Genomic DNA, 23,436 nt, shown 5'->3' on the forward strand with positions numbered 1-23,436 from the left:
AAGGTTCCCGGTTGCGCTAAAAACTCTTTCTGAGTACACAGTGTAGGGTGGGCAACTTAAGTAAAACAAAGCCAGTTTGTGCAAGGGCCCCCAAATTGCCTCTTTTTCCTGCCAGTATTAAAACTAGAGATGAGTGGGTTCGGATTTACTTGGTTCTTTGTGCTAGAATTATCACCATTTCTTATTTTCTGGATTTCTCTTATTGGTTAACCAAAACATGTGACGTCCGATAGCCAATAAGGAGATTCGGGTAAATCCGAGTAAAACCGAACCCGATCATCTCTAATTAAAACAGACTGTCTGACATGCCTATGTGGATGCTATCACTGAAATAATCAGCAACCATTATTTGAATAGGGACAGCATACATATTCTTCAAACGGTACAGCAACAGCGTCACACAAATGAGTCAGAAATATATTTTTTGCTCTGGATCACACACAGAAGATATATCATATATAGCAGTAGTGTACAGAAGCTGCAGATATATTGCAGTAGTGTACAGCAGTACTAGTAGTTGTCACTGAGTGACACACCAATATAAATATATTTTTGCTTTGGATCACACACAGATATATAGTAGTAGTGTATGGCAGTACTAGTAGTCGTCACTGAGTGATGCACCAATAGAAATATATTTTTTGCTCTGGATCACACACAGATACATAGCAGTAGTGTACGATAGTATTAGTAGTTGTCACTGAGTGACACATCAATAGAAATATATTTTTTCTCTGGATCACACACATAGGATATATAGCAATAGTGTTTGGCAGCCGCAGTACTAGTAGTCAGAGTGGCGCACCAATAGAAATATAATATTTTTTGCTTTGGATCACACACAGAGGATATAAAGAGGTACGGTAGTACACAGCCCCTTATAGACAGAGAAAACCTGGTCCTATACACAGCCACAGTATACTACTATGCAGAGCCCTAACACAATGACAGCACACCTGCACAAGCACCAAACTTAACTCTCCTGTAAAACAACCTCTCTGCTCTCTCCTGTCCCCTTCGACTCTCTCCTGCCCCCTTTGCTCTCTCCTGCTCCCCTTCCCTAACTACAGCACAGAAGAAACACGTCCTTCCTCTGCACTCTCCAATTACATAGTGAAGATAGCGCCAATTACCAGGACAATATATAGAATCCAAAACCCACAAGATCTGACAGTGGGATGATGAGGTTTAGTCTTATTTTCAGATCCAAGTCAGGGGTTTCGTACGCTTGGTGTCATGCTCATTGTTAAGAGAAATGCTCATTGCCAAGGGAACTGCTCATTTCCAAACAAAATGCTTATTGCCAAGCGGGTGTATATTTACTGACAGGTGCTAGCACTTAAATTCTCTCCCCCTCCTCCCTTGTACACTGAGTACAAGGGAGGAGGGGGAGCAGCGCAGGGTATGCCCTGTAAATCTTCCAGGATAGCCAGTCTCTCCAGTGGTGCTGGCCCCAGAGATTTTTTGGGCATGCCACTTAAGTGATTAATGCTTGAATAAGCAACAAAAACTGGGAGGGGAATCTAAACCTGCAGAGTGACTTATGTAGGTGATCCCACACCACTAAATCAAATACTTTTAATGCGTAAAATGGGATTAATAGATGGAGGTCAACCTCATGGAATTCATCAAAGTGTTGTAAAAGAGCTAGAACTTTACGTACATTACCACAGCACTACATCCCCACACAAATCCTGTCTGATATGGATGTACCAGGGTGGGAATCACCAACTTGAGTTGGTCCGCAAATATTTGTGAAAATTTTGTGATCGACATTAAGTAGAGATATGGGGTGATAGGAAGCCGGGGGAAATTGGGTCTCTACCATGTTTAGGGAGAACTTTAATTATAGCTTCATTAAGATAAGCATGTAACACAGGTCCTGAAAGAAGGGAGTTATAAAAAGCGGTTTTTAGGCATTTGTAGAATTCACCCGAGTAGACATCAGGGCCTGTTGATTTTTCAGATTTAAGCCCTTGAATCACAGAGAGACCTTCGAGTTCAATAATGGAGACAGAGAGGAAATTTGCTCAGCTGCTAATCATGGAAGGGTTAACGTTTTCCAAAAACTTTAATTGTTATTCAACACAATAGGTTTCTGTGAATATAGGGGGTAATTCCAAGTTGATCGCAGCAGGAATTTTTTTAGCAGTTGGTCAAAACCATGTGCAATGCAGGGGAGGCAGATAAAACATGTGCAGAGAGAGTTAGATTTGGGTGTGGTGAGTTCAATCTGCAATCTAAATTGCAGTGTAAAAATAAAGCAGCCAGTATTTACCCTGCCTGCACAGAAACAAAATAACCCACCCAAATCTAACTCTCTCTGCACATGTTATATCTGCCTCCCCTGCAGTGCACATGGTTTTGACCAACTGCTAAAAAATTTCCTGCTGCGATCAACTTGGAATTACCCCCATAGTTTTGAGTAGGAGTGCAGAACATCTATTAATTGTGGCACCTGAAGTATGAGATGTGTCCTTTAAAACTAAAATTGCCGAACTAGTTCTATCCCCCCGAAAGAGATTAGATTTTTGTTGCCATGCATATGAAACTGGTATTTATTGCCATTAATAATTTTATCACTAATTTGCTGCATTAAGGTGTCAAAGCTAGTTTGCATTCCTTAGATTTAGTTCTATAAGGGATAGATGTTAAGCAGAGTTAAGTCGGCCTGAGCAGATAGTAAAATTTTGGAATGGTGTCTATTATGATGGGACATGGTAGAGCAGTGCAAGTGGGCCAGTACGGGTGGGTACGGTGTACCCATAAGAATTTAGCAGTGGGTACGCTGTACCCACCGCCGACGGGCCGCCCCTCCCTCCCTCTGCTGCTGCTGCTCACCGCTGCTGCTGCTTGAGGAGAGGAGAGCGCAGCGTGCATCTCTCCTGCCCCTCAGTGTCTCCCTTCAATTCAGTGCCGGCCCGTGAAACAATCAGAGCTCACGGACCGACAGCCAAGGCTCCTGATTGGCTGCCGGACTGCGAGCTTTGATTGGCTCACGGATCGGCACTGAATTGAAGGTAGACACCCTCACCGCCGCCGGAGACTGAGGAGTAGGAGAGGCGCAGGCTGCGCTCTCCTCCCCTCACACACAGGACAGCAGCAGCGGTGAGCAGCAGGGGAAGGGGGGGACGTGTACCTGGCAATGGGGGCATATCTTGCACTGGGGGCATATCTGGCACTGGGGGGACATATGTATCTGGCACTGGGGGCGTATCTGGCACTGGGGGCATATCTGGCAATCTGGCACTGGGGGGACATGTGTATCTGGCACTGGGGGCATATCTGGCACTGGGGGGACATGTATATCTGGCACTGGGGGGACATGTGTATCTTGCACTGGGAGCATATCTGGCACTGGGGGGACATGTGTATCTGGCACTGGGGGCATATCTGGCACTGAGGGTACATGTGTATCTGGCACTGGGGCCCGGGGGCATATCTGGCACTGGGAGCATATCTGGCACTGTGGGGGCATTACTGTATCTGGCACTGGGGGTATATCTGGCACTGGGGGGACATGTGTATCTGGCACTGGGGGCATTTCTGTATCTGGCACTGAGGGCATATCTAGCACTGTGGGGGCATTTCTGTATCTGGCACTGGGGGTCAATGTATATCTGACACAGTGGGGGCATTTGTGTATCTGGCACTGTGAGGCAATGTATATCTGGCACTCTGGGGGCATTTGTGTATCTGGCACAGTGAGGCAACGTGTATCTGGCACTGTGGGGCAATGTATATCTGGCACTGTGGGGCAATGTATATCTGGCACTGTGGGGCAACATGTATCTGGCACTATTGGGGTCATATGTGTATCTGCCCCTCTCCCCATATGTGTATTGCCTCCCCATTTTCATTGGCCACGCCCCACATTCTTTTTTGCCACGTGCGCCGAAGGTGCGCGCACACAGTACCTATAAGACATTTTTTTCTACTTGCACCACTGGACATGAAGGATAGAATCTTTCCTCTTATCATTGCCTTTGCTGTTTGCCAGCACCACTGTGAAAAACGGCAGCGTGCAATCAGGTCGGAATGACCCCCAATGTGCACTGCAAGTGTGGCAGATATAATATGTGCAGAGAGAGTTAGATTTGGGTGGTTTATGTTGTTTCTGTGCATGGTAAAAAAACACTGGCTGCTTTATTTTTACACTGCAATTTAGATTTCAGTTTGAACACACCCCACCCAAATCTAACTCTCTCTGCACATGTTATATCTGCCCCCCCCCCCCCCCCTGCAGTGTACATGGTTTTGTCCAACTGCTAACAAATTTGCTACTGCGATCAACTGTGAATTAGACCCTAGGTTAAAACAGAAATAATGGTTCTTTTAATATCACCAGCACTTAGTAATAGAAAAAAAAAAAGCCTAGCCCCTTCCCAGGGAATTACCTCACTTCAATGGCCCTATCTATTCAGGGCAGCTAGTCTGTACATAGCTTCTCAATAAGTCTTACAATCCTACCTGCTGCTCGCAACTACAGTATGACCACTGGCCACCTGGCCTGGGCTGTGCTGTTAGGACAGCCCCCTAGTGTGGACACAACCCTTTTTCTCCACTGTGTTAGCAGATCCCTCCAGCCCAATACTACATCAGTGGCTCACCACACCCATAACTCCACCACAATGTATGTACTTAGGCCTGATTCTGAGATGAATGCGGTGAGCATTGCTGCTGCGTGTTTGGATGCAGCAGCAGTGCTAAAATAAGTTAATGCAGCATAATGCTTCTGTAGGAAAAAGATGCCTCCTGCCAGGATCTGAGATCTGATTGCTGTATGCAAAAAGGCAGCATTAGAGCTACATCGATAAGATGTTGTCAGCATTCGTCAATTAAGTAAGCCTAAGACTACTCAGAATAACTGTTGTAACTGCACATACAGATTTGAGAAAATATGTGTCCAATAACACAGACCCTGGGCTTGGCACACCTTTAAATTTGGAGCGACATTCCCTTATTTTATAGAATGATCCTCACTGCCACTTTACTTCCAAACTCTGAAGCATTGTAAACATGGAAAAAAAGAGAAGAAAGAAGACTCTTTTTGGGAAGCACTCATATACAGATAATATTGTATGACTGACTGTCACAATAACTAACTAAAATACAATACTTTAATAATTCTCGTTAAAAAATTAATTACTGAGGAGTTCAAATGAGCGCCGATATTTGTTTAAATGGTGACATTGCGAAAATATAAAGAAATTGTTTGTAGCTTACAAGGTACAAATACCTAATATAGGCCGAGATGGGTAACTCTGTAAATTTGTGAAACAGACACACCAACTATAGGACAGCCTGTGGTCAAAAAAATTGCTTATTCGATGTATATATATATGACCATCATTTGAAAACTGCTGTATATCCCAACTGGGAATTGAATCCTAGCAGGTAGTTGAATCATAGGTCATGACCGATAAGTGAGTCAGTGCTCTATTTTAGTGACAGAAAGGGTAGCAAATATTTGCAGTACCAGGGTGTTCCTTGGTGGTCTCCCATCCAAGTACTTAAACCGGCCCTCCACTGCTTGGCTTCCAAGATCAGATGAGATTGGGCATCTCCAGTGGGGTATGACCGCAGACCTTATGCTTACCCTTGTCACACTGTGTCCTAATTGGGCACAGATAGGAGCCAATTTGCGATATTGTGTAGACCACAGGTGTCTATGCAGCTGATGAAAAAGAATCAGGAGTTTTTTTTATAGATATAACAAAAAATTATAACACAAAATTCAGATACCCATATAAATATTCACGGTTAAAGTAGTCGCAGTACAAGTAGAAGAAGCATCTATTCTGCACAGATGTTTAAGAATGTCAAGTGAGACTAATTCTAAATTATGCAGAGAGGGAGGCCTCCAAATTTGGTCTCCAAAATTTCAAAATAGATGTATCAAACATACACTGTGGATTATGCAGTAAGATATATCATAAACAGTGACATCTCCAGCTCTAATGCCCCACCATGAATCACCTTCAGGCAGCGGGGAAACAACACGACAGAAAATGTACCACATATATCATCAATTAGGTGTTTTCAAAAAAGCATGGATTTCTGCATTACACACAGAGAAAAAACATTTAGGTGTTTGATAGGCTCCCAAAGATAGTAGATGCCTCAGCATCCGTTGTTTTGGTAGCAAATAAGCACTTGTTTACTTACTGATAATGTTTTATCTGTCACTCATGCATATGATAAAGTGATCTCTGTGCCACGTGGATATGGATTTATCGTGCACAGAGAGGAAAAAGTGCATGTGTCAAGATATTACCTAATCCAGGTGTACATTCATTGTGTATTATCCTACTTGTATAGGAGAAATGTTAGGGGAGATCCTGATGGAAGGTGCTGGCCGCGTCTGCCCGCGTATTGCCTGCTGCTGTGCTCCGGCCGCACTGTTCTTCCTGTTAGGCTGGTTCCCGTAGCGACGAACTTTACCGTGATCGGCTAGTTGCGGTCACGTGTGCGCACCACGTGACCGTGAGGTCGTTGCCTCTCTTCCTTCTTCCTGACGTACGTTTCGCAAGATAGCTTGGTCACAGGGCGTTAGTGGATTCTGACCCTTGATTGTTCTTATAGCAGTAGTCCTGTTTCCTGATTGGTTCTCAGCAGGGGATTGATGCGTATTCTGACCTATCACATTGTTTATCGGTCAGTTAGTTCCCATTGGATGATATGTCATGATTGACAGTAGAGAGGACCAATCAGTGTTTATTGACGGACGATCATAAGAATTACTTGTAAAAAGAGCTGATAAGACTAGTTCAGAGTGATGCTGAGATTGGAAATCAGGGAATAGTATAAATTAAAACCAAATAAATTAGGATGTAAGGATGTAGGTATAAATATACAATTGTATGAGTGTAGATAAACAATTTAATAAATTATTAAAATAATTATTTGGGTAAAAAGTGCAGATTCTATGTGCAGAACTAGGTGTATTTCTAACCGTTGCTATATAATTTATTAATTGTGAAGAAATGATATTTTTGTTTTCATTTTTATTTTTATTTCTTATTTTTATCGGAGAGGAAAATTTATAGGGAAAATTAATTAATTTATTATATGTGTATATATATAATACACATACACATATATAGATGTTTAAAAACCAATTATTATTGGTATGTGGTAGTGACTGTTATTAATAAACTAAAGTGTATTATATGATGATGTGCAATACATAAGTTTATAATAGTGTATAAATTGATATTATATAAATATAAATATAAATATAGATAAAATAAAATTATAAAATTAATAAAAATAATAATACTAATAATAATAAATAAAAATAAGAAATAAAATGTAAGTAGAGTTGGTTTGAAAAAATTGTGCTACGATGTTAAGAGGGCATTGTGATAAAATGTTAATCTAAAATGGGGACCATGTACATGCATATCCACTATTTCTTATGCATGTGCATGTACATGGAATTAAGTGAAGCAATATCAATGTGAGCCCATGGTGCTAAATTATGTGACGAAAAAAGAGGGGGGTTAAAATTATATGTGACGGAAAAAGGGGGGGAAAAAGTAAAAAATATAATGATATTAAAACTGTATAGTCATAAATAATCATTTAGTGCACTACAAAGGCCGCAGATTAGTGTAGTGATACCAATTGAGTGTGACGAGAGTAATTGATTTTAAAATAATTGAAAGAAGACTTGGGGGGGGGGGGGAGGGAGAAAGGGGGGAGGGGGGGAGGGAGATAAAGGAAAACAATTTTATGAAAAGTGTCTAGACAATGGGATTGCTATTTCAATTTAAAAAGACCCCATAATTGATGTTTTCATTCATGCCAAAAGGGTGGATAGTACCTAGTTTAAAAATCCACTCACATTCTTTCCTCAGTAGAGTGTCTGTCAAACTGCCCCCACGGATTCCAAGTTTGATTTTTTCAAGTCCGAAGACCCTAAGTTCTTCCCATCTATTATCATGGTGTTGGTAAAAGTGGCGAGCTACTGTAGTGAGTGGTTTCATCTTTGTTTTGTCAGAGATAGCATTACGTATAGTCCCAATGTGTTCTAGGACACGTTGTTTCAGTGGGCGAGTGGTAATGCCCACATATTTTTTGTCACAGCTGCATTTGATGCAGTAAATGACACCTTCAGTTAGACAATTCATATAATCATTGATTTTAAATTCTGTCCCATATTTGTCCTTTACTTCCTTCACCGTTTCAATGTGTCTGCAAGCTTTGCATTTACCACAGGGGTATGTTCCTGTTGTAATGCTTTTCTTGGTGAGTGTTCTTTGAAAATGGCTTTGTACCAATTGGTCTTTCAGGTTTCTAGACCTCCGCCAGCTCATGGAGACACGTGAGCCAAGTTTTTCCGATAAATCTGAGTCAGCATGTAATACATGCCAATGTTTTTGTATTGCTGCACTTACCTCCTTCCATTCTTGGCAGTAGTTGCCCACAAATCTAATGATATTTGTATTGTGTGCTGTCTCTTTCTTCTTAAAGATGATGTTATCCCTCGAGGTAATTTGTGCATTACGTGATGCTTTTTTTATTGAGGTATTACTGTATCCTCTTTCGCGTAGTCGTTGGGCCAGTTCTGTACTTTGTTTTTTGAAATTATGCTCATCTGAGCAATTCCTGCGAAGACGCAGAAATTCTCCTTTCGGTATGTTTTCTATGGTGGGATGGAAGTGTGAACTCGTCTGATGCAGCAGGGTATTTGTCGCTGTTGTTTTACGATACAGGCTTGTAGCTATCATTCCCTCTGGGTCCTTATAGATCATTAGATCCAGAAATGGTAATTCCGTCTGACTGATATTGTGAGTTAGACGGAGATTGAGATTGTTGTTATTGAGACACTCTATGAACTGATGTAATAATTGTAGGTCCCCTTCCCATATCATGAAGATATCATCTATATATCTGGTCCACATAATGATATTAGATGTAAACTCATCATTGGTGTCTTTGAAGACGAATTCTCTCTCCCACCATCCTAAAAAGATGTTGGCATAGGTAGGTGCACAGGCCGCACCCATGGCTGTGCCTCGCGTTTGGAGGTAAAATCTGTCATTAAATACGAAGAAATTGTAGTACAGTACAAAATGCAGCAGTTTGATCAAAAAGGTATGAAATTCTTCCCAGAGGAGGGAAGAAGAGGACAACAACAATGGGATTTCTCACCCCCTCTGACCCGAAACACCCAGAGGAGATGACAACCACCAATCTGCTGACCATCGGGGAAAATAAACAACATGACAATAAACTCAAAATTATTAATCTTTCCGAGCACTCACTCACAGACGCACAGAAATCTATACTGAGTAAAGGCCTGACATTCTCTCCCACAGGGCATTTTGAAAGGTTCAGATGGGAAAAGGACTTGAAACTATTCGGGAGGAAATTATTACTGACAAAACTTTATAGCAATAAAACAACTCCCATCACAACAAGGGGAGAAACCTCTGAGACAGAGGAATCTATAACCTCGGAGATAGAGGAGTCCGCAACCTTAGATCTTCAAGCAATGGAGGAAGAGGCACTAGCTGCACTACATGAATTAGAACAAGACCAATATGTGCCAAATTATATGGACCACAGACCTCCTATCAGACCTGCTATTAAGAAGAAATCTACATATTTCCCACCTGAACACATATGCCCAGAAGTTCAGGTATTTCAGAAATTGGTGGCAAAGGAATTTGATTTAATCCATACCAATAAGAAATATTCCCGTCAATCGAATATGACATATCAAGAAAGACAGGCCATGAGGGAGATACAAACATGGCAGGATGTCGTAATAAAGCCCTCTGATAAAGGGGGTAACATTGTGATTTGGCCTAAAAAGGATTACACTAGAGAAGCACTACGACAATTGGAATCCACTGATTGTTACAAAAGGATACTTTTGAACCCCTTGGGCAACTACATATTGGTCTACTCTAAGATCATTACTCAGGCTCAAGAACAAGGGACGATTACAAGACATGAATATGAATACTTACAAGTACAGAATCCAAAAATTCCTACTTATTACATGTTGCCAAAAGTACACAAAAATATTCTTAACCCACCTGGAAGACCGATAGTATCGGGCATAGGAGGACTAACGGAAAAAGCTAGCATCTTTTTGGACTTGCACCTCAGACATCTCGTGCTTGGTCTCCCCTCATACATACAAGACACAGCAGATATACTTAGGAAACTGCATGATGTAAAACTGGAGGACAATCAATACCTAGTATCATTAGATGTAGAAGCACTTTATACCTCCATTGGCCACACGGAAGGTATAGCAGCAGTCGAATACTTTTTACACGCCGAAGGCTGGGAAGAATTTCATACCTTTTTGATCAAACTGCTGCATTTTGTACTGTACTACAATTTCTTCGCATTTAATGACAGATTTTACCTCCAAACGCGAGGCACAGCCATGGGTGCGGCCTGTGCACCTACCTATGCCAACATCTTTTTAGGATGGTGGGAGAGAGAATTCGTCTTCAAAGACACCAATGATGAGTTTACATCTAATATCATTATGTGGACCAGATATATAGATGATATCTTCATGATATGGGAAGGGGACCTACAATTATTACATCAGTTCATAGAGTGTCACAATAACAACAATCTCAATCTCCGTCTAACTCACAATATCAGTCAGACGGAATTACCATTTCTGGATCTAATGATCTATAAGGACCCAGAGGGAATGATAGCTACAAGCCTGTATCGTAAAACAACAGCGACAAATACCCTGCTGCATCAGACGAGTTCACACTTCCATCCCACCATAGAAAACATACCGAAAGGAGAATTTCTGCGTCTTCGCAGGAATTGCTCAGATGATCATAATTTCAAAAAACAAAGTACAGAACTGGCCCGACTACGCGAAAGAGGATACAGTAATACCTCAATAAAAAAAGCATCACGTAATGCACAAATTACCTCGAGGGATAACATCATCTTTAAGAAGAAAGAGACAGCACACAATACAAATATCATTAGATTTGTGGGCAACTACTGCCAAGAATGGAAGGAGGTAAGTGCAGCAATACAAAAACATTGGCATGTATTACATGCTGACTCAGATTTATCGGAAAAACTTGGCTCACGTGTCTCCATGAGCTGGCGGAGGTCTAGAAACCAGAAAGACCAATTGGTACAAAGCCATTTTCAAAGAACACTCACCAAGAAAAGCATTACAACAGGAACATACCCCTGTGGTAAATGCAAAGCTTGCAGACACATTGAAACGGTGAAGGAAGTAAAGGACAAATATGGGACAGAATTTAAAATCAATGATTATATGAATTGTCTAACTGAAGGTGTCATTTACTGCATCAAATGCAGCTGTGACAAAAAATATGTGGGCATTACCACTCGCCCACTGAAACAACGTGTCCTAGAACACATTGGGACTATACGTAATGCTATCTCTGACAAAACAAAGATGAAACCACTCACTACAGTAGCTCGCCACTTTTACCAACACCATGATAATAGATGGGAAGAACTTAGGGTCTTCGGACTTGAAAAAATCAAACTTGGAATCCGTGGGGGCAGTTTGACAGACACTCTACTGAGGAAAGAATGTGAGTGGATTTTTAAACTAGGTACTATCCACCCTTTTGGCATGAATGAAAACATCAATTATGGGGTCTTTTTAAATTGAAATAGCAATCCCACTGTCTAGACACTTTTCATAAAATTGTTTTCCTTTATCTCCCTCCCCCCCTCCCCCCTTTCTCCCTCCCCCCCCCCCCAAGTCTTCTTTCAATTATTTTAAAATCAATTACTCTCGTCACACTCAATTGGTATCACTACACTAATCTGCGGCCTTTGTAGTGCACTAAATGATTATTTATGACTATACAGTTTTAATATCATTATATTTTTAACTTTTTCCCCCCCTTTTTCCGTCACATATAATTTTAACCCCCCTCTTTTTTCGTCACATAATTTAGCACCATGGGCTCACATTGATATTGCTTCACTTAATTCCATGTACATGCACATGCATAAGAAATAGTGGATATGCATGTACATGGTCCCCATTTTAGATTAACATTTTATCACAATGCCCTCTTAACATCGTAGCACAATTTTTTCAAACCAACTCTACTTACATTTTATTTCTTATTTTTATTTATTATTATTAGTATTATTATTTTTATTAATTTTATAATTTTATTTTATCTATATTTATATTTATATTTATATAATATCAATTTATACACTATTATAAACTTATGTATTGCACATCATCATATAATACACTTTAGTTTATTAATAACAGTCACTACCACATACCAATAATAATTGGTTTTTAAACATCTATATATGTGTATGTGTATTATATATATACACATATAATAAATTAATTAATTTTCCCTATAAATTTTCCTCTCCGATAAAAATAAGAAATAAAAATAAAAATGAAAACAAAAATATCATTTCTTCACAATTAATAAATTATATAGCAACGGTTAGAAATACACCTAGTTCTGCACATAGAATCTGCACTTTTTACCCAAATAATTATTTTAATAATTTATTAAATTGTTTATCTACACTCATACAATTGTATATTTATACCTACATCCTTACATCCTAATTTATTTGGTTTTAATTTAAACTATTCCCTGATTTCCAATCTCAGCATCACTCTGAACTAGTCTTATCAGCTCTTTTTACAAGTAATTCTTATGATCGTCCGTCAATAAACACTGATTGGTCCTCTCTACTGTCAATCATGACATATCATCCAATGGGAACTAACTGACCGATAAACAATGTGATAGGTCAGAATACGCATCAATCCCCTGCTGAGAACCAATCAGGAAACAGGACTACTGCTATAAGAACAATCAAGGGTCAGAATCCACTAACGCCCTGTGACCAAGCTATCTTGCGAAACGTACGTCAGGAAGAAGGAAGAGAGGCAACGACCTCACGGTCACGTGGTGCGCACACGTGACCGCAACTAGCCGATCACGGTAAAGTTCGTCGCTACGGGAACCAGCCTAACAGGAAGAACAGTGCGGCCGGAGCACAGCAGCAGGCAATACGCGGGCAGACGCGGCCAGCACCTTCCATCAGGATCTCCCCTAACATTTCTCCTATACAAGTAGGATAATACACAATGAATGTACACCTGGATTAGGTAATATCTTGACACATGCACTTTTTCCTCTCTGTGCACGATAAATCCATATCCACGTGGCACAGAGATCACTTTATCATATGCATGAGTGACAGATAAAACATTATCAGTAAGTAAACAAGTGCTTATTTGCTACCAAAACAACGGATGCTGAGGCATCTACTATCTTTGGGAGCCTATCAAACACCTAAATGTTTTTTCTCTGTGTGTAATGCAGAAATCCATGCTTTTTTGAAAACACCTAATTGATGATATATGTGGTACATTTTCTGTCGTGTTGTTTCCCCGCTGCCTGAAGGTGATTCATGGTGGGGCATTAGAGCTGGAGATGTCACTGTTTATGATATATCTTTCTGCATAATCCACAGTGTATGTTTGATACATCTATTTTGAAATTTTGGAGACCAAATTTGGAGGCCTCCCTCTCTGCATAATTTAGAATTAGTCTCACTTGATATTCTTAAACATCTGTGCAGAATAGATGCTTCTTCTACTTGTACTGCGACTACTTTAACCGTGAATATTTATATGGGTATCTGAATTTTGTGTTATAATTTTTTGTTATATCTATAAAAAAAACTCCTGATTCTTTTTCATCAGCTGCATAGACACCTGTGGTCTACACAATATCGCAAATTGGCTCCTATCTGTGCCCAATTAGGACACAGTGTGACAAGGGTAAGCATAAGGTCTGCGGTCATACCCCACTGGAGATGCCCAATCTCATCTGATCTTGGAAGCCAAGCAGTGGAGGGCCGGTTTAAGTACTTGGATGGGAGACCACCAAGGAACACCCTGGTACTGCAAATATTTGCTACCCTTTCTGTCACTAAAATAGAGCACTGACTCACTTATCGGTCATGACCTATGATTCAACTACCTGCTAGGATTCAATTCCCAGTTGGGATATACAGCAGTTTTCAAATGATGGTCATATATATATACATCGAATAAGCAATTTTTTGACCACAGGCTGTCCTATAGTTGGTGTGTCTGTTTCACAAATTTACAGAGTTACCCATCTCGGCCTATATTAGGTATTTGTACCTTGTAAGCTACAAACAATTTCTTTATATTTTCGCAATGTCACCATTTAAACAAATATCGGCGCTCATTTGAACTCCTCAGTAATTAATTTTTTAACGAGAATTATTAAAGTATTGTATTTTAGTTAGTTATTGTGACAGTCAGTCATACAATATTATCTGTATATGAGTGCTTCCCAAAAAGAGTCTTCTTTCTTCTCTTTTTTTCCATGTTTACAATGTATAATTGACTCGTGGGAGCACCGCTGATGGGCAGTTTTTTGATACATAAAGATAAGGAGTGTGTTACATTATGTGTCTGCTTCCCAAAACGAGGATTTGAACCTTGAATTTAATTATCAGCTAATTACAGATAATCTATCATTACACATATACACCTACTACACCAGTGCGGTTTCCAATTTTCTGTTTTCCAAACTCTGAAGCATATCAATCAAGCTGCAGCTACGGGGGAAATGTAAGTGATCTCACAGAAGGAGACTGGTGCATGTGCAGTACAGATCCTGCACACACGCAGTCTCTAACAATTGGATATGTAAACTATCCATTGAGTTTTGCAAACATAACTGAATCAGTCACCATGTGTGTGTGTACAATGGGGGTCATTTCGAGTTGTTCGCTCGTTGCCGATTTTCGCAATGGAGCGATTAAGGCAAAAATGCGCATGTTTCGCAGTGCGCATGCGGTTAGTATTTTAGCACAAAACTTAGTAGATTTACTCACGTCCGAACGAAGATTTTTCATCGTTGAAGTGATCGGAGTGTGATTGACAGGAAGTGGGTGTTTCTGGGCGGAAACTGGCCGTTTTCTGGGAGTGTGCGGAAAAACGCAGGCGTGTCAGGGAAAAACGCGGGAGTGTTTGGAGAAATGGGGGAGTGGCTGGCCGAACGCTGGGCGTGTGTGTGACGTCAAACCAGAAACGAAACGGCCTGAGCTGACCGCAATCTGTGAGTAAGTCTCGAGCTAAGAAATTTCTATTCGCAATTCTGCTAATCTATCGTTCGCAATTCTGCTAAGCTAAGATACACTCCCAGAGGGCGGCGGCTTAGCGTGTGCAATGCTGCTAAAAGCAGCTAGCGAGTGAACAACTCGGAATCACCCCCAATATACGTACGTACGTATGTGTATGTATGTGTAAGGCTTAGGATCTGTATTTTTTTCAAAAAATGTTAAAAACTGCTAAAATTATATAATTTGGGCCTGTTTTTGTTCCTACAGTATTATTAACCTCAATAAGATTAATTTCCAGTCATTTCCAGACATTTTTGACCACCTCACAGCTCACATTATTCATCATCTATATTAGCCAATGGCTTGCTGGCTAAAAAAAGCAACAAAGCTTTGGCACAAACACACTGCATGTATAGCTGTTTAAAAATGTTTTTGCAAATGAGTCATGTATTAGAGCTACAGTATAACCAATAAAATGTATCTGCAAAAAAGACCTTCCTCAATACACCCAAAATACAGCCTATTATGAAAAGAAGAGTTGTGCAAGATGGATTTGTACTTGGGCTCTCCCACCCACTTTTATGTTGGATATTCAAAATGACATGCAAAAATTAACAAACCAAGCACTTACATTTTTTGGATTAACTACCTTTGATCACTAATGAAGAGGTTGATGATGAGGATGTTAATTACAAATGATTATAATTTTGTAAAATAAAGTTCACGAACTCGTGGCAATTGATGTAACATGGAGGAGGTGCCTAGATGGTTAATATCCCAATCTCTACTAACTTCAGCCTCACAAATGGAGCAGAGGCATTCACAAGTGTTGTCAGGATTGGATACAAATAATCCCACACCCAAGAGGTGGTTTTGTTGGTCATATGCCCAGGTATCACAATGGCTTTCTTTTTATCACAGACAAGAACTGCTGTCATTGGTGACTGACTTACACAAACAGCATCATCAACATCCTCACCCTCATCCTTCATCATTAATGTCAGATAATGAACAAATATCCCCCTCATCCTGTTCTACTTCCACACTAGCATCCTCAATTTCTGTTATTTCATCATCTCAGTACGTTTGCAGATGGTGCAGAAAGGGCAGGAAGTAGGCAAAGGAGGCTTCTCTCTGAGTACAGTGTGAGAAATGTCAGACTTACACATAGCTAATATGGATACCCCTAGACTCTCCTCAGGGATTGTGAACATATGGTTTGTTCTTCAGCCTTAGTATTGTATTTTTGGCCACTGATTTGTTTATTTTATGTGACACCTCTACCCCTTTCATTAACTTTGTGAAAGATTTTGATTCCGGGTTCCCCTTACTACGCTTTCTAACCCATGGACCACCTTTAGTAGATGTTGTAGTACTATCATGACTGGCAGCAGCCACAGCACTAGTACTTTGTTGCTGAGACTGCTCTTACATTGACTGATTGCGATCCATATTGATGATCAGTATTTTATGCTTGTGCCAGGAGATTTCCTGGCATCCTACTTGGGCCTGTGGCATCTGGCTTGCGTGACCACATGGGTCACACAGCCTGCGATGGTTTCACAGTTGATGCAATGCTGCATCCTAGGATAGGTGATGCCACCTTAAGCATTAAAATATTAGTGCTATTGCTGCTGCTACCATGTAAGCAGCAGCGATAGCACCTCCATCCACATTTGAATCAAGCCCAGTGTAAGTAGAAAATCCTAAAGTCTCATAATTGTTCCCAATATAATATTTCAATGAAGTGCTATATACAGTACAGAAGATACAATAAAAACTGTACAATTTTATTATTAAAAGCTAAAGTCACATGCATGTTGTAAAATACAATTAAATAGTGACACACATAAAAAATAAAAGTATGAGCTAAAATCAAATACAAAACCCACTGTATTCCCTTTAAAAATCAAATGAGAATCTTCTGATCTGCTGCAGACCAAGTGCAAATGTCATTTTAATAATGTGAACAGATTACAGCAACTTTATATTATATAATGGTCACAGTAAAGCATAAACTTTGCAATTCAAACTTCGATTATTTAACAACAGGGCCGGACTGGCCATCTGGCAGTTCTGGCAAATGCCAGAAGGTCCGATAGCTAGATGGGCTGGTCCGGCCGAGAAACAGATATGTGGCATAGTCGCAGTCAGCCCAACTACTCAGTCTCCACTGCGTACCTCCTCCTTCCTTGGTCTATGGCTGTGCATCTTCCTCCTATCCTCTGTAACACCTCCTGGTCTGTTCTACGACCCCCTTTTTCACATTTTTTTTCGATTTTTCACAATTTTTCCTGCATTCCCAATTAAATTATTCTCCATTTTTTGCACTGAGAAATTATCTAATTTAGGGTGAAATCACATACTGTAGACTCTGTAAGAATTTCATGGACATATTTGTTTTTGCAATTGAGAAAACGGGGCTGATTATCAAGTATTTTTCTTTTCGATTTCCTCAGGCAGGTGAAAAAAATCCCAGATGACCGCCGGTTTCGGGGCTAATTGGTTATCCCTGGGGTATCAATTAGCCTGCTGTAAATGCCCCCTGTGCTGTGGTTTGGGTGTTTATGGCTTATGTGTCATGCCATGAAACCACATTCCTCACAGAGAGGTCACATCACTTTTCTGGCACGCGCCTGGGGTGCACTTTTCAGTGAGCAGTACCCTGCCCTAAAATATTCCTAGAGTGAACACTATCTAATCCTCTACACCTGCTAAACTAGGGCTTGGCGAATTGGGAAAATGCCTTCCCTTTTCTTTGTGTGTGACCTACAGTACACCAAGAAAGTGCCAGCTTTACCTAATGCTACCAACCAAATACCGAATGTCTGACTATGGCACATGTTTAAATCCCCTGCAGGATGTTTTATGTCTTTAATACAGATAATAATGTGCACTTGTAAATTTGTTCTAATATAAATTATATTTGTAAAAGCATTGAATAAAAAGTAGGAGGAGTCTATGCCAGGTGAGGTGGGCATGTGAGTTTAAAATGCCAGAGCCTATTTTTAGTCCCAGTCTGGCCCTGTTTAGTAATGTGCTGTCTTTTCTCATACAGTATAATTTTAAAAGGGTCATGCAATAATTTCACACCAGAACAAATTAGTAGCAAGATATTGCAAATATATAAATCCATACAGAATACAGGTTTAAGGGCCATTTCAAACACGTCAGTTTTCACCGGGCGGCAAAAAGCTTCCCAGTTTTGGAGCAGATAGCAGCTTTCAGACTGCATGGTCACGACATGGTTGCCGTGTTACAGCCGTCCATATCTACTGAGTTGGACGGCTGTTGTCCAGCTTCTGCTACTGCTGCGGTGGATGTGACTGCTGCCGCTGTGATTGCCCACATCCTTCAACACGGCACAAAGCCGGTCCGGGTGAAAGTATCTGCATCACGGACAAAAAACAGGGTTATTTTGCCGCCCGGTGAAAATCGGCGTGTGTGAAATAGCCCTAATGGTTTGTATGTACTAACCTGGAATAAAGAGATTAAGTGCATGTTCGTCTTTATTAGCTTATACATGAATATTTGAGTTATATGTAAGAAAAACTGTGTTCATTGCTCACTGCAATAAACTCTATTCCATTTGCTTTTTTCTACAAAAAGATAAGTAAAAGGATAAAAAGTAATGAAAACATTTCATGATTTTCTGCTTTAATTGGGCAATAGTAATTAAAAAGCACATTTGAGTAATTCTAATTGGAAATGCTTTAGATATGTAGTGGCTTGTATAAGATATTGGTTACACATTCAGTATATTTTCAGTGAATTATTTTGTCTTTCTGCAAAATCTGTGAATAAAATCCCTCTATCCTGGCTTATGTGGAGAAACAGAATTTACTCAAGCAACTCGATATCTAGAAGCGATGAGACACGGGTGAACTGTTTTAAAGAGGTCCCTCTTTGAATAACTGAACTCTTGGATGAGAGCAAAGTCATTGTTTTTTCTCTAAAGTATGTAATATAAAAGAAATAAAAAAAATTTATTCAGTCATAAAACTAAGGAACATGTTATTATGAAATATGAATGACAAGAGATATTAAGGTGAATACTTAAAAAAAAGAGTAATTAATGATTTAAGACATTCTTCAAAGAAACTAGCACTATTAGATTGTAATTATGGTATCTTTATATGCACATCATTTATGTGCAGCAATTTGATGTACAGTACATTTCACAAGATGCAAATAAAAGTACAAAATAACTCTTGTTTTAAGTAAATATAGATATAAAACATATACTGTATCATAAAGAGTAGCACCTGATTAACCATTATGCTGAACAGGCTGCAGCCTATGGTGCCAAGACTTGGGAGAGTGGGGGTGATTGGGGTCTGTGCCTCTTGGCTTCCCTTTCACATGGGTCTGCCTCTTTATTGGTGCTGTGTACATTATCACCTTTGTCGACCACACTTATCCACTTCCTGTCCTAAGCTCTGCTCTCTGACACTGGTGGTGTCTACATAACTTGGTAAGCTAGGGATGCTGGTCACAAAATAGACTAAAAGGCACCAAATTCATAGAGTAGCTGGGGTAGATGGTAAATGCAATGTACCTACCATCCTAGCACTCACTAACTATATATGAGTCCGGAGCTCCTGCAATAGGTGCTCAGCACACAATTCTCTGACACTGTCATTACTCATGAGAAAGGAAAAGAATAGAGGAAGAGGCTGGAGGATAGAGGCAAGGATCAGGATAGGAATAGTTGAGGAATATAGATAATGATCACATAGGACAAAGAACCAACAAAGAGGTAGATTAAAGAGGGAAGAGAATAAAGAAGACTGGAGGCTTGAAAAAGAGATGGAGAATTAGTGCAATTTTATCTCCCAGTGCTCGATACCTATTGTACTGTATGACTGGAGTACCATCCATGGCATAAATGATGGAATCCTACAAACGGATCATTCTCCTGATGCTTCTTAATCCCTGAACAATTGAAGTCCTAATACTATAATTGGATGAAACGCATTGAGGGACTCCTGTACTGGTTTGCTCCAAGGACTTTATATGCTTACCATCCAGATAAGCTTCTCATTTTAAACTCACATGTATGTTTGGGAATGTCACCATTAAATTGTGTTTTAAATATGATCTTATTTCCATATTATTTCTTCATATGGTATGCTGCTTACATCACTGAGAAATCAAGATACAGATATCTGGTCTTATGGTACAAAGTTTTGCCAAAGCTGTTTAAGGCAATAATTCTAACTATTTGCCGCCATATATGGTACGTGTGCATTCAATTATGTGATTATGTTCACTTGTGGGAATTTATATATATTGCACTAGGAGGCGCCTTTTTGTCATCATTGCTTTCAGATTCACTATGCGAACCATTGAATTTGACTATTGAGTGCCACTGGAACCTTACGGAGAGTACATAACTTCTAAGGATGTATTTATTAGTTTACAACTATTATCATTGTTTTTTCACTGATTAATTTTAAGTGTTAGCACCAGACTCATCACTGTGTGTTTTATATATATATATATATATATATATATACTGCTCAAAAAAATAAAGGGAACACTAAAATAACACATCCTTTGTTCTTTACATAGTTGAATGTGCTGACAACAAAATCAGACAAAAATTATCAAAGGAAATCAAATTTAATAACCCATGGAGGTCTGGATTTGGAGTCACACTCAAAATTAAAGTGGAAAAACACACTACAGGCTGATCCAACTTTGATGTAATGTCCTTAAAACAAGTCAAAATGAGGCTCAGTAGTGTGTGGCCTCCACGTGCCTGTATGACCTCCCTACAATGCCTGGGCATGCTCCTGATGAGGTGGCGGATGGTCTCCTGAGGGATCTCCTCCCAGACCTGGACTAAAGCATCCGCCAACTCCTTGACAGTCTGTGGTGCAATGTGGCATTGGTGGATGGAGCGAAGCATGATGTCCCAGATGTGCTCAATTGGATTCAGGTCTGGGGAACAGGCAGGCCAGTCCATAGCATCAATGCCTTCATCTTGCAGGAACTGCTGACACACTCCAGCCACATGAGGTCTAGCATTGTCTTGCATTAGGAGGAACCCATGGCTAACCCCACCAGCATATGGTCTCACAAGGGGTCTGAGGATCTCATCCTGGTACCTAATGGCAGTCAGGCTACCTCTGGCGAGCACATGGAGGGCTGTGCGGCCCCCCAAAGAAATGCCACCCCACACCATTACTGACCCACTGCCAAACCGGTCATGCTGGAGGATATTGCAGGCAGCAGAACATTCTCCTTGGCATCTCCAGACTCTGTCACGTCTGTCACATGTGCTCAGTGAGAACCTGCTTTCATCTGTAAAGAGCACAGGGCGCCAGTGGCGAATTTGCCATCTTGGTGTTCTCTGGCAAATGCCAAACGTCCTGCACGGTATTGGGCTGTAAGCACAACCCCCACATGTGGACGTCGGGCCCTCATACCACCCTCATATAGTCTGTTTCTGATAATTTGAGTAGACACATGCACATTTGTGGCTTGCTGGAGGTCATTTTGCAGGGCTCTGGCAGTGCTCCTCCTGTTCCTCCTTGAACAAAGGCGGAGGTAGCGGTCCTGCTGCTGGGTTGTTGCCCTCCTACGGCCTCCTCCACGTCTCCTGATGTACTGGCCTGTCTCCTGGTAGCGCCTCCATGCTCTGGACACTACGCTGACAGACACAGCAAACTTTCTTGCCACAGCTCGCATTGATGTGCCATCCTGGATGAGTAGCACTACCTGAGCCACTTGTGTGGGTTGTAGACTCTGTCTCATGCTACCACTAGAGTGAAGGCACCGCCAGCTTTCAAAATTGACCAAAACATCAGCCAGAAAGCATAGGAGCTGAGAAGTAGTCTGTGGTCACCACCTGCAGAACAACTCCTTTATTGGGGGTGTCTTGCTAATTGCCTATAATTTCCACCTGTTGTCTATTCCATTTGCACAACAGCATGTGAAATTGATTGTCAATCAGTGTTGCTTCCTAAGTGGACAGTTTGATTTCACAGAAGTGTGATTGACTTGGAGTTACATTGTGTTGCTTAAGTGTTCCCTTTATATTTTTGAGCAGTGTATATATATATATATATATATATATATATATATATATATAATAGAGGACAAAGGTGCCTCCTAATGTAATCTTGTGAGAACAACACCAGTGTGTGCTAAATAGGCTACAACTGAACTCGTGCCATGTGAAAAAGATTATAACAGCTTATCTGATTGCTTGTAATAATCCATGTGAAGTCACCAGCAATCAAGCACCAGTTTTCATATTTGTAATGAAAAGACATAAAAACAAACATACATAGTGTAATCCAATATTGAGATTAAAACACTAAAAACTACTTGAATGCTTATACATTATAAAAGAAGAGGTTGTTTAGACATAATACAACACACCCCAAAAGACAATATTTTGTCTCGGTTTACCATTGATGTATATTTGTTGCTTGAGAAACCTTATGAACCACTCAAGGTCTTTCTAAATTCCAATGCCAATGGCAATTTTATAATGGGCAAGAAAATTTAGGAGCTCGGAGTCTCTTGTCTACCTTTGTAGAATCCTCTCTTTATAACTGGCGTGGATGGGAATAAAATTCCTAAATTTATTATTCTCAGAATCTAACCATGCAGGTTGGACCTCTCCACATGGAGTTAATCTCCTTCTATGTACTTATGCACTTCTGTCAGCTAAAAGTCCTTTTAACCGGGGTCTACTACATCTACTGTATATCAGTGGTGTTACTTCGTCCCAGATAAATGTTGTATGCCCCTCCACCCCCCCCCCCAAAAAAAAAATATTAGTATGTTAATTGACTCCTTTATACCTGTCTCTAAATTACTGACACCTCTACACAGTACCCTACACAAAATCACTGACTAAATCAGTGTCCGTTATTCGCATTACATCACACAGTAGCATCCGTTACTCACATTGGGGGTCATTCCGAGTTGTTCGCTCGTTAGCTGCGTTTAGCAGCATTGCACACGCTAAGCCTATGCCTACTGGGAGTGTATCTTAGCTTAGCAGATTTGCTAACGAAAGCTTCGCTAATTTTCTCGTAACGATTACCCCGCAGTTTCTGAGTAGCTCCAGACTTACTCAGCCATTGCGACCAGCTCCGTCCTTTTCGTTCCTGGTTTGACGTCACAAACACACCCAGCGTTTGCCCAACCACTCCCCCGTTTCTCCAGCCACTCCTGCGTTTTTCAACTCGAACGCCTGCATTTTTCCGCACACTCCCATAAAACAGCCAGTTTCCGCCCAGAAACACCCACTTCCTGTCAATCACACTACGATCA

The 23,436-nt window shown here is 40.5% G+C and overlaps 2 pseudogenes; one reads left to right on the forward strand and one right to left on the reverse strand.

The window, feature by feature from the left end:
* Positions 1 to 5,467: 5,467 nt before the first annotated feature.
* Positions 5,468 to 5,588, reverse strand: LOC134929765 (5S ribosomal RNA; annotated as a pseudogene).
* Positions 5,589 to 13,833: 8,245 nt separating this feature from the next.
* LOC134929766 (5S ribosomal RNA) lies at positions 13,834 to 13,954 on the forward strand (annotated as a pseudogene).
* Positions 13,955 to 23,436: the final 9,482 nt, after the last annotated feature.

Source organism: Pseudophryne corroboree, chromosome 5, assembly GCF_028390025.1.
Source record: "Pseudophryne corroboree isolate aPseCor3 chromosome 5, aPseCor3.hap2, whole genome shotgun sequence".
Taxonomy (NCBI): Eukaryota; Metazoa; Chordata; class Amphibia; order Anura; family Myobatrachidae; genus Pseudophryne; species Pseudophryne corroboree.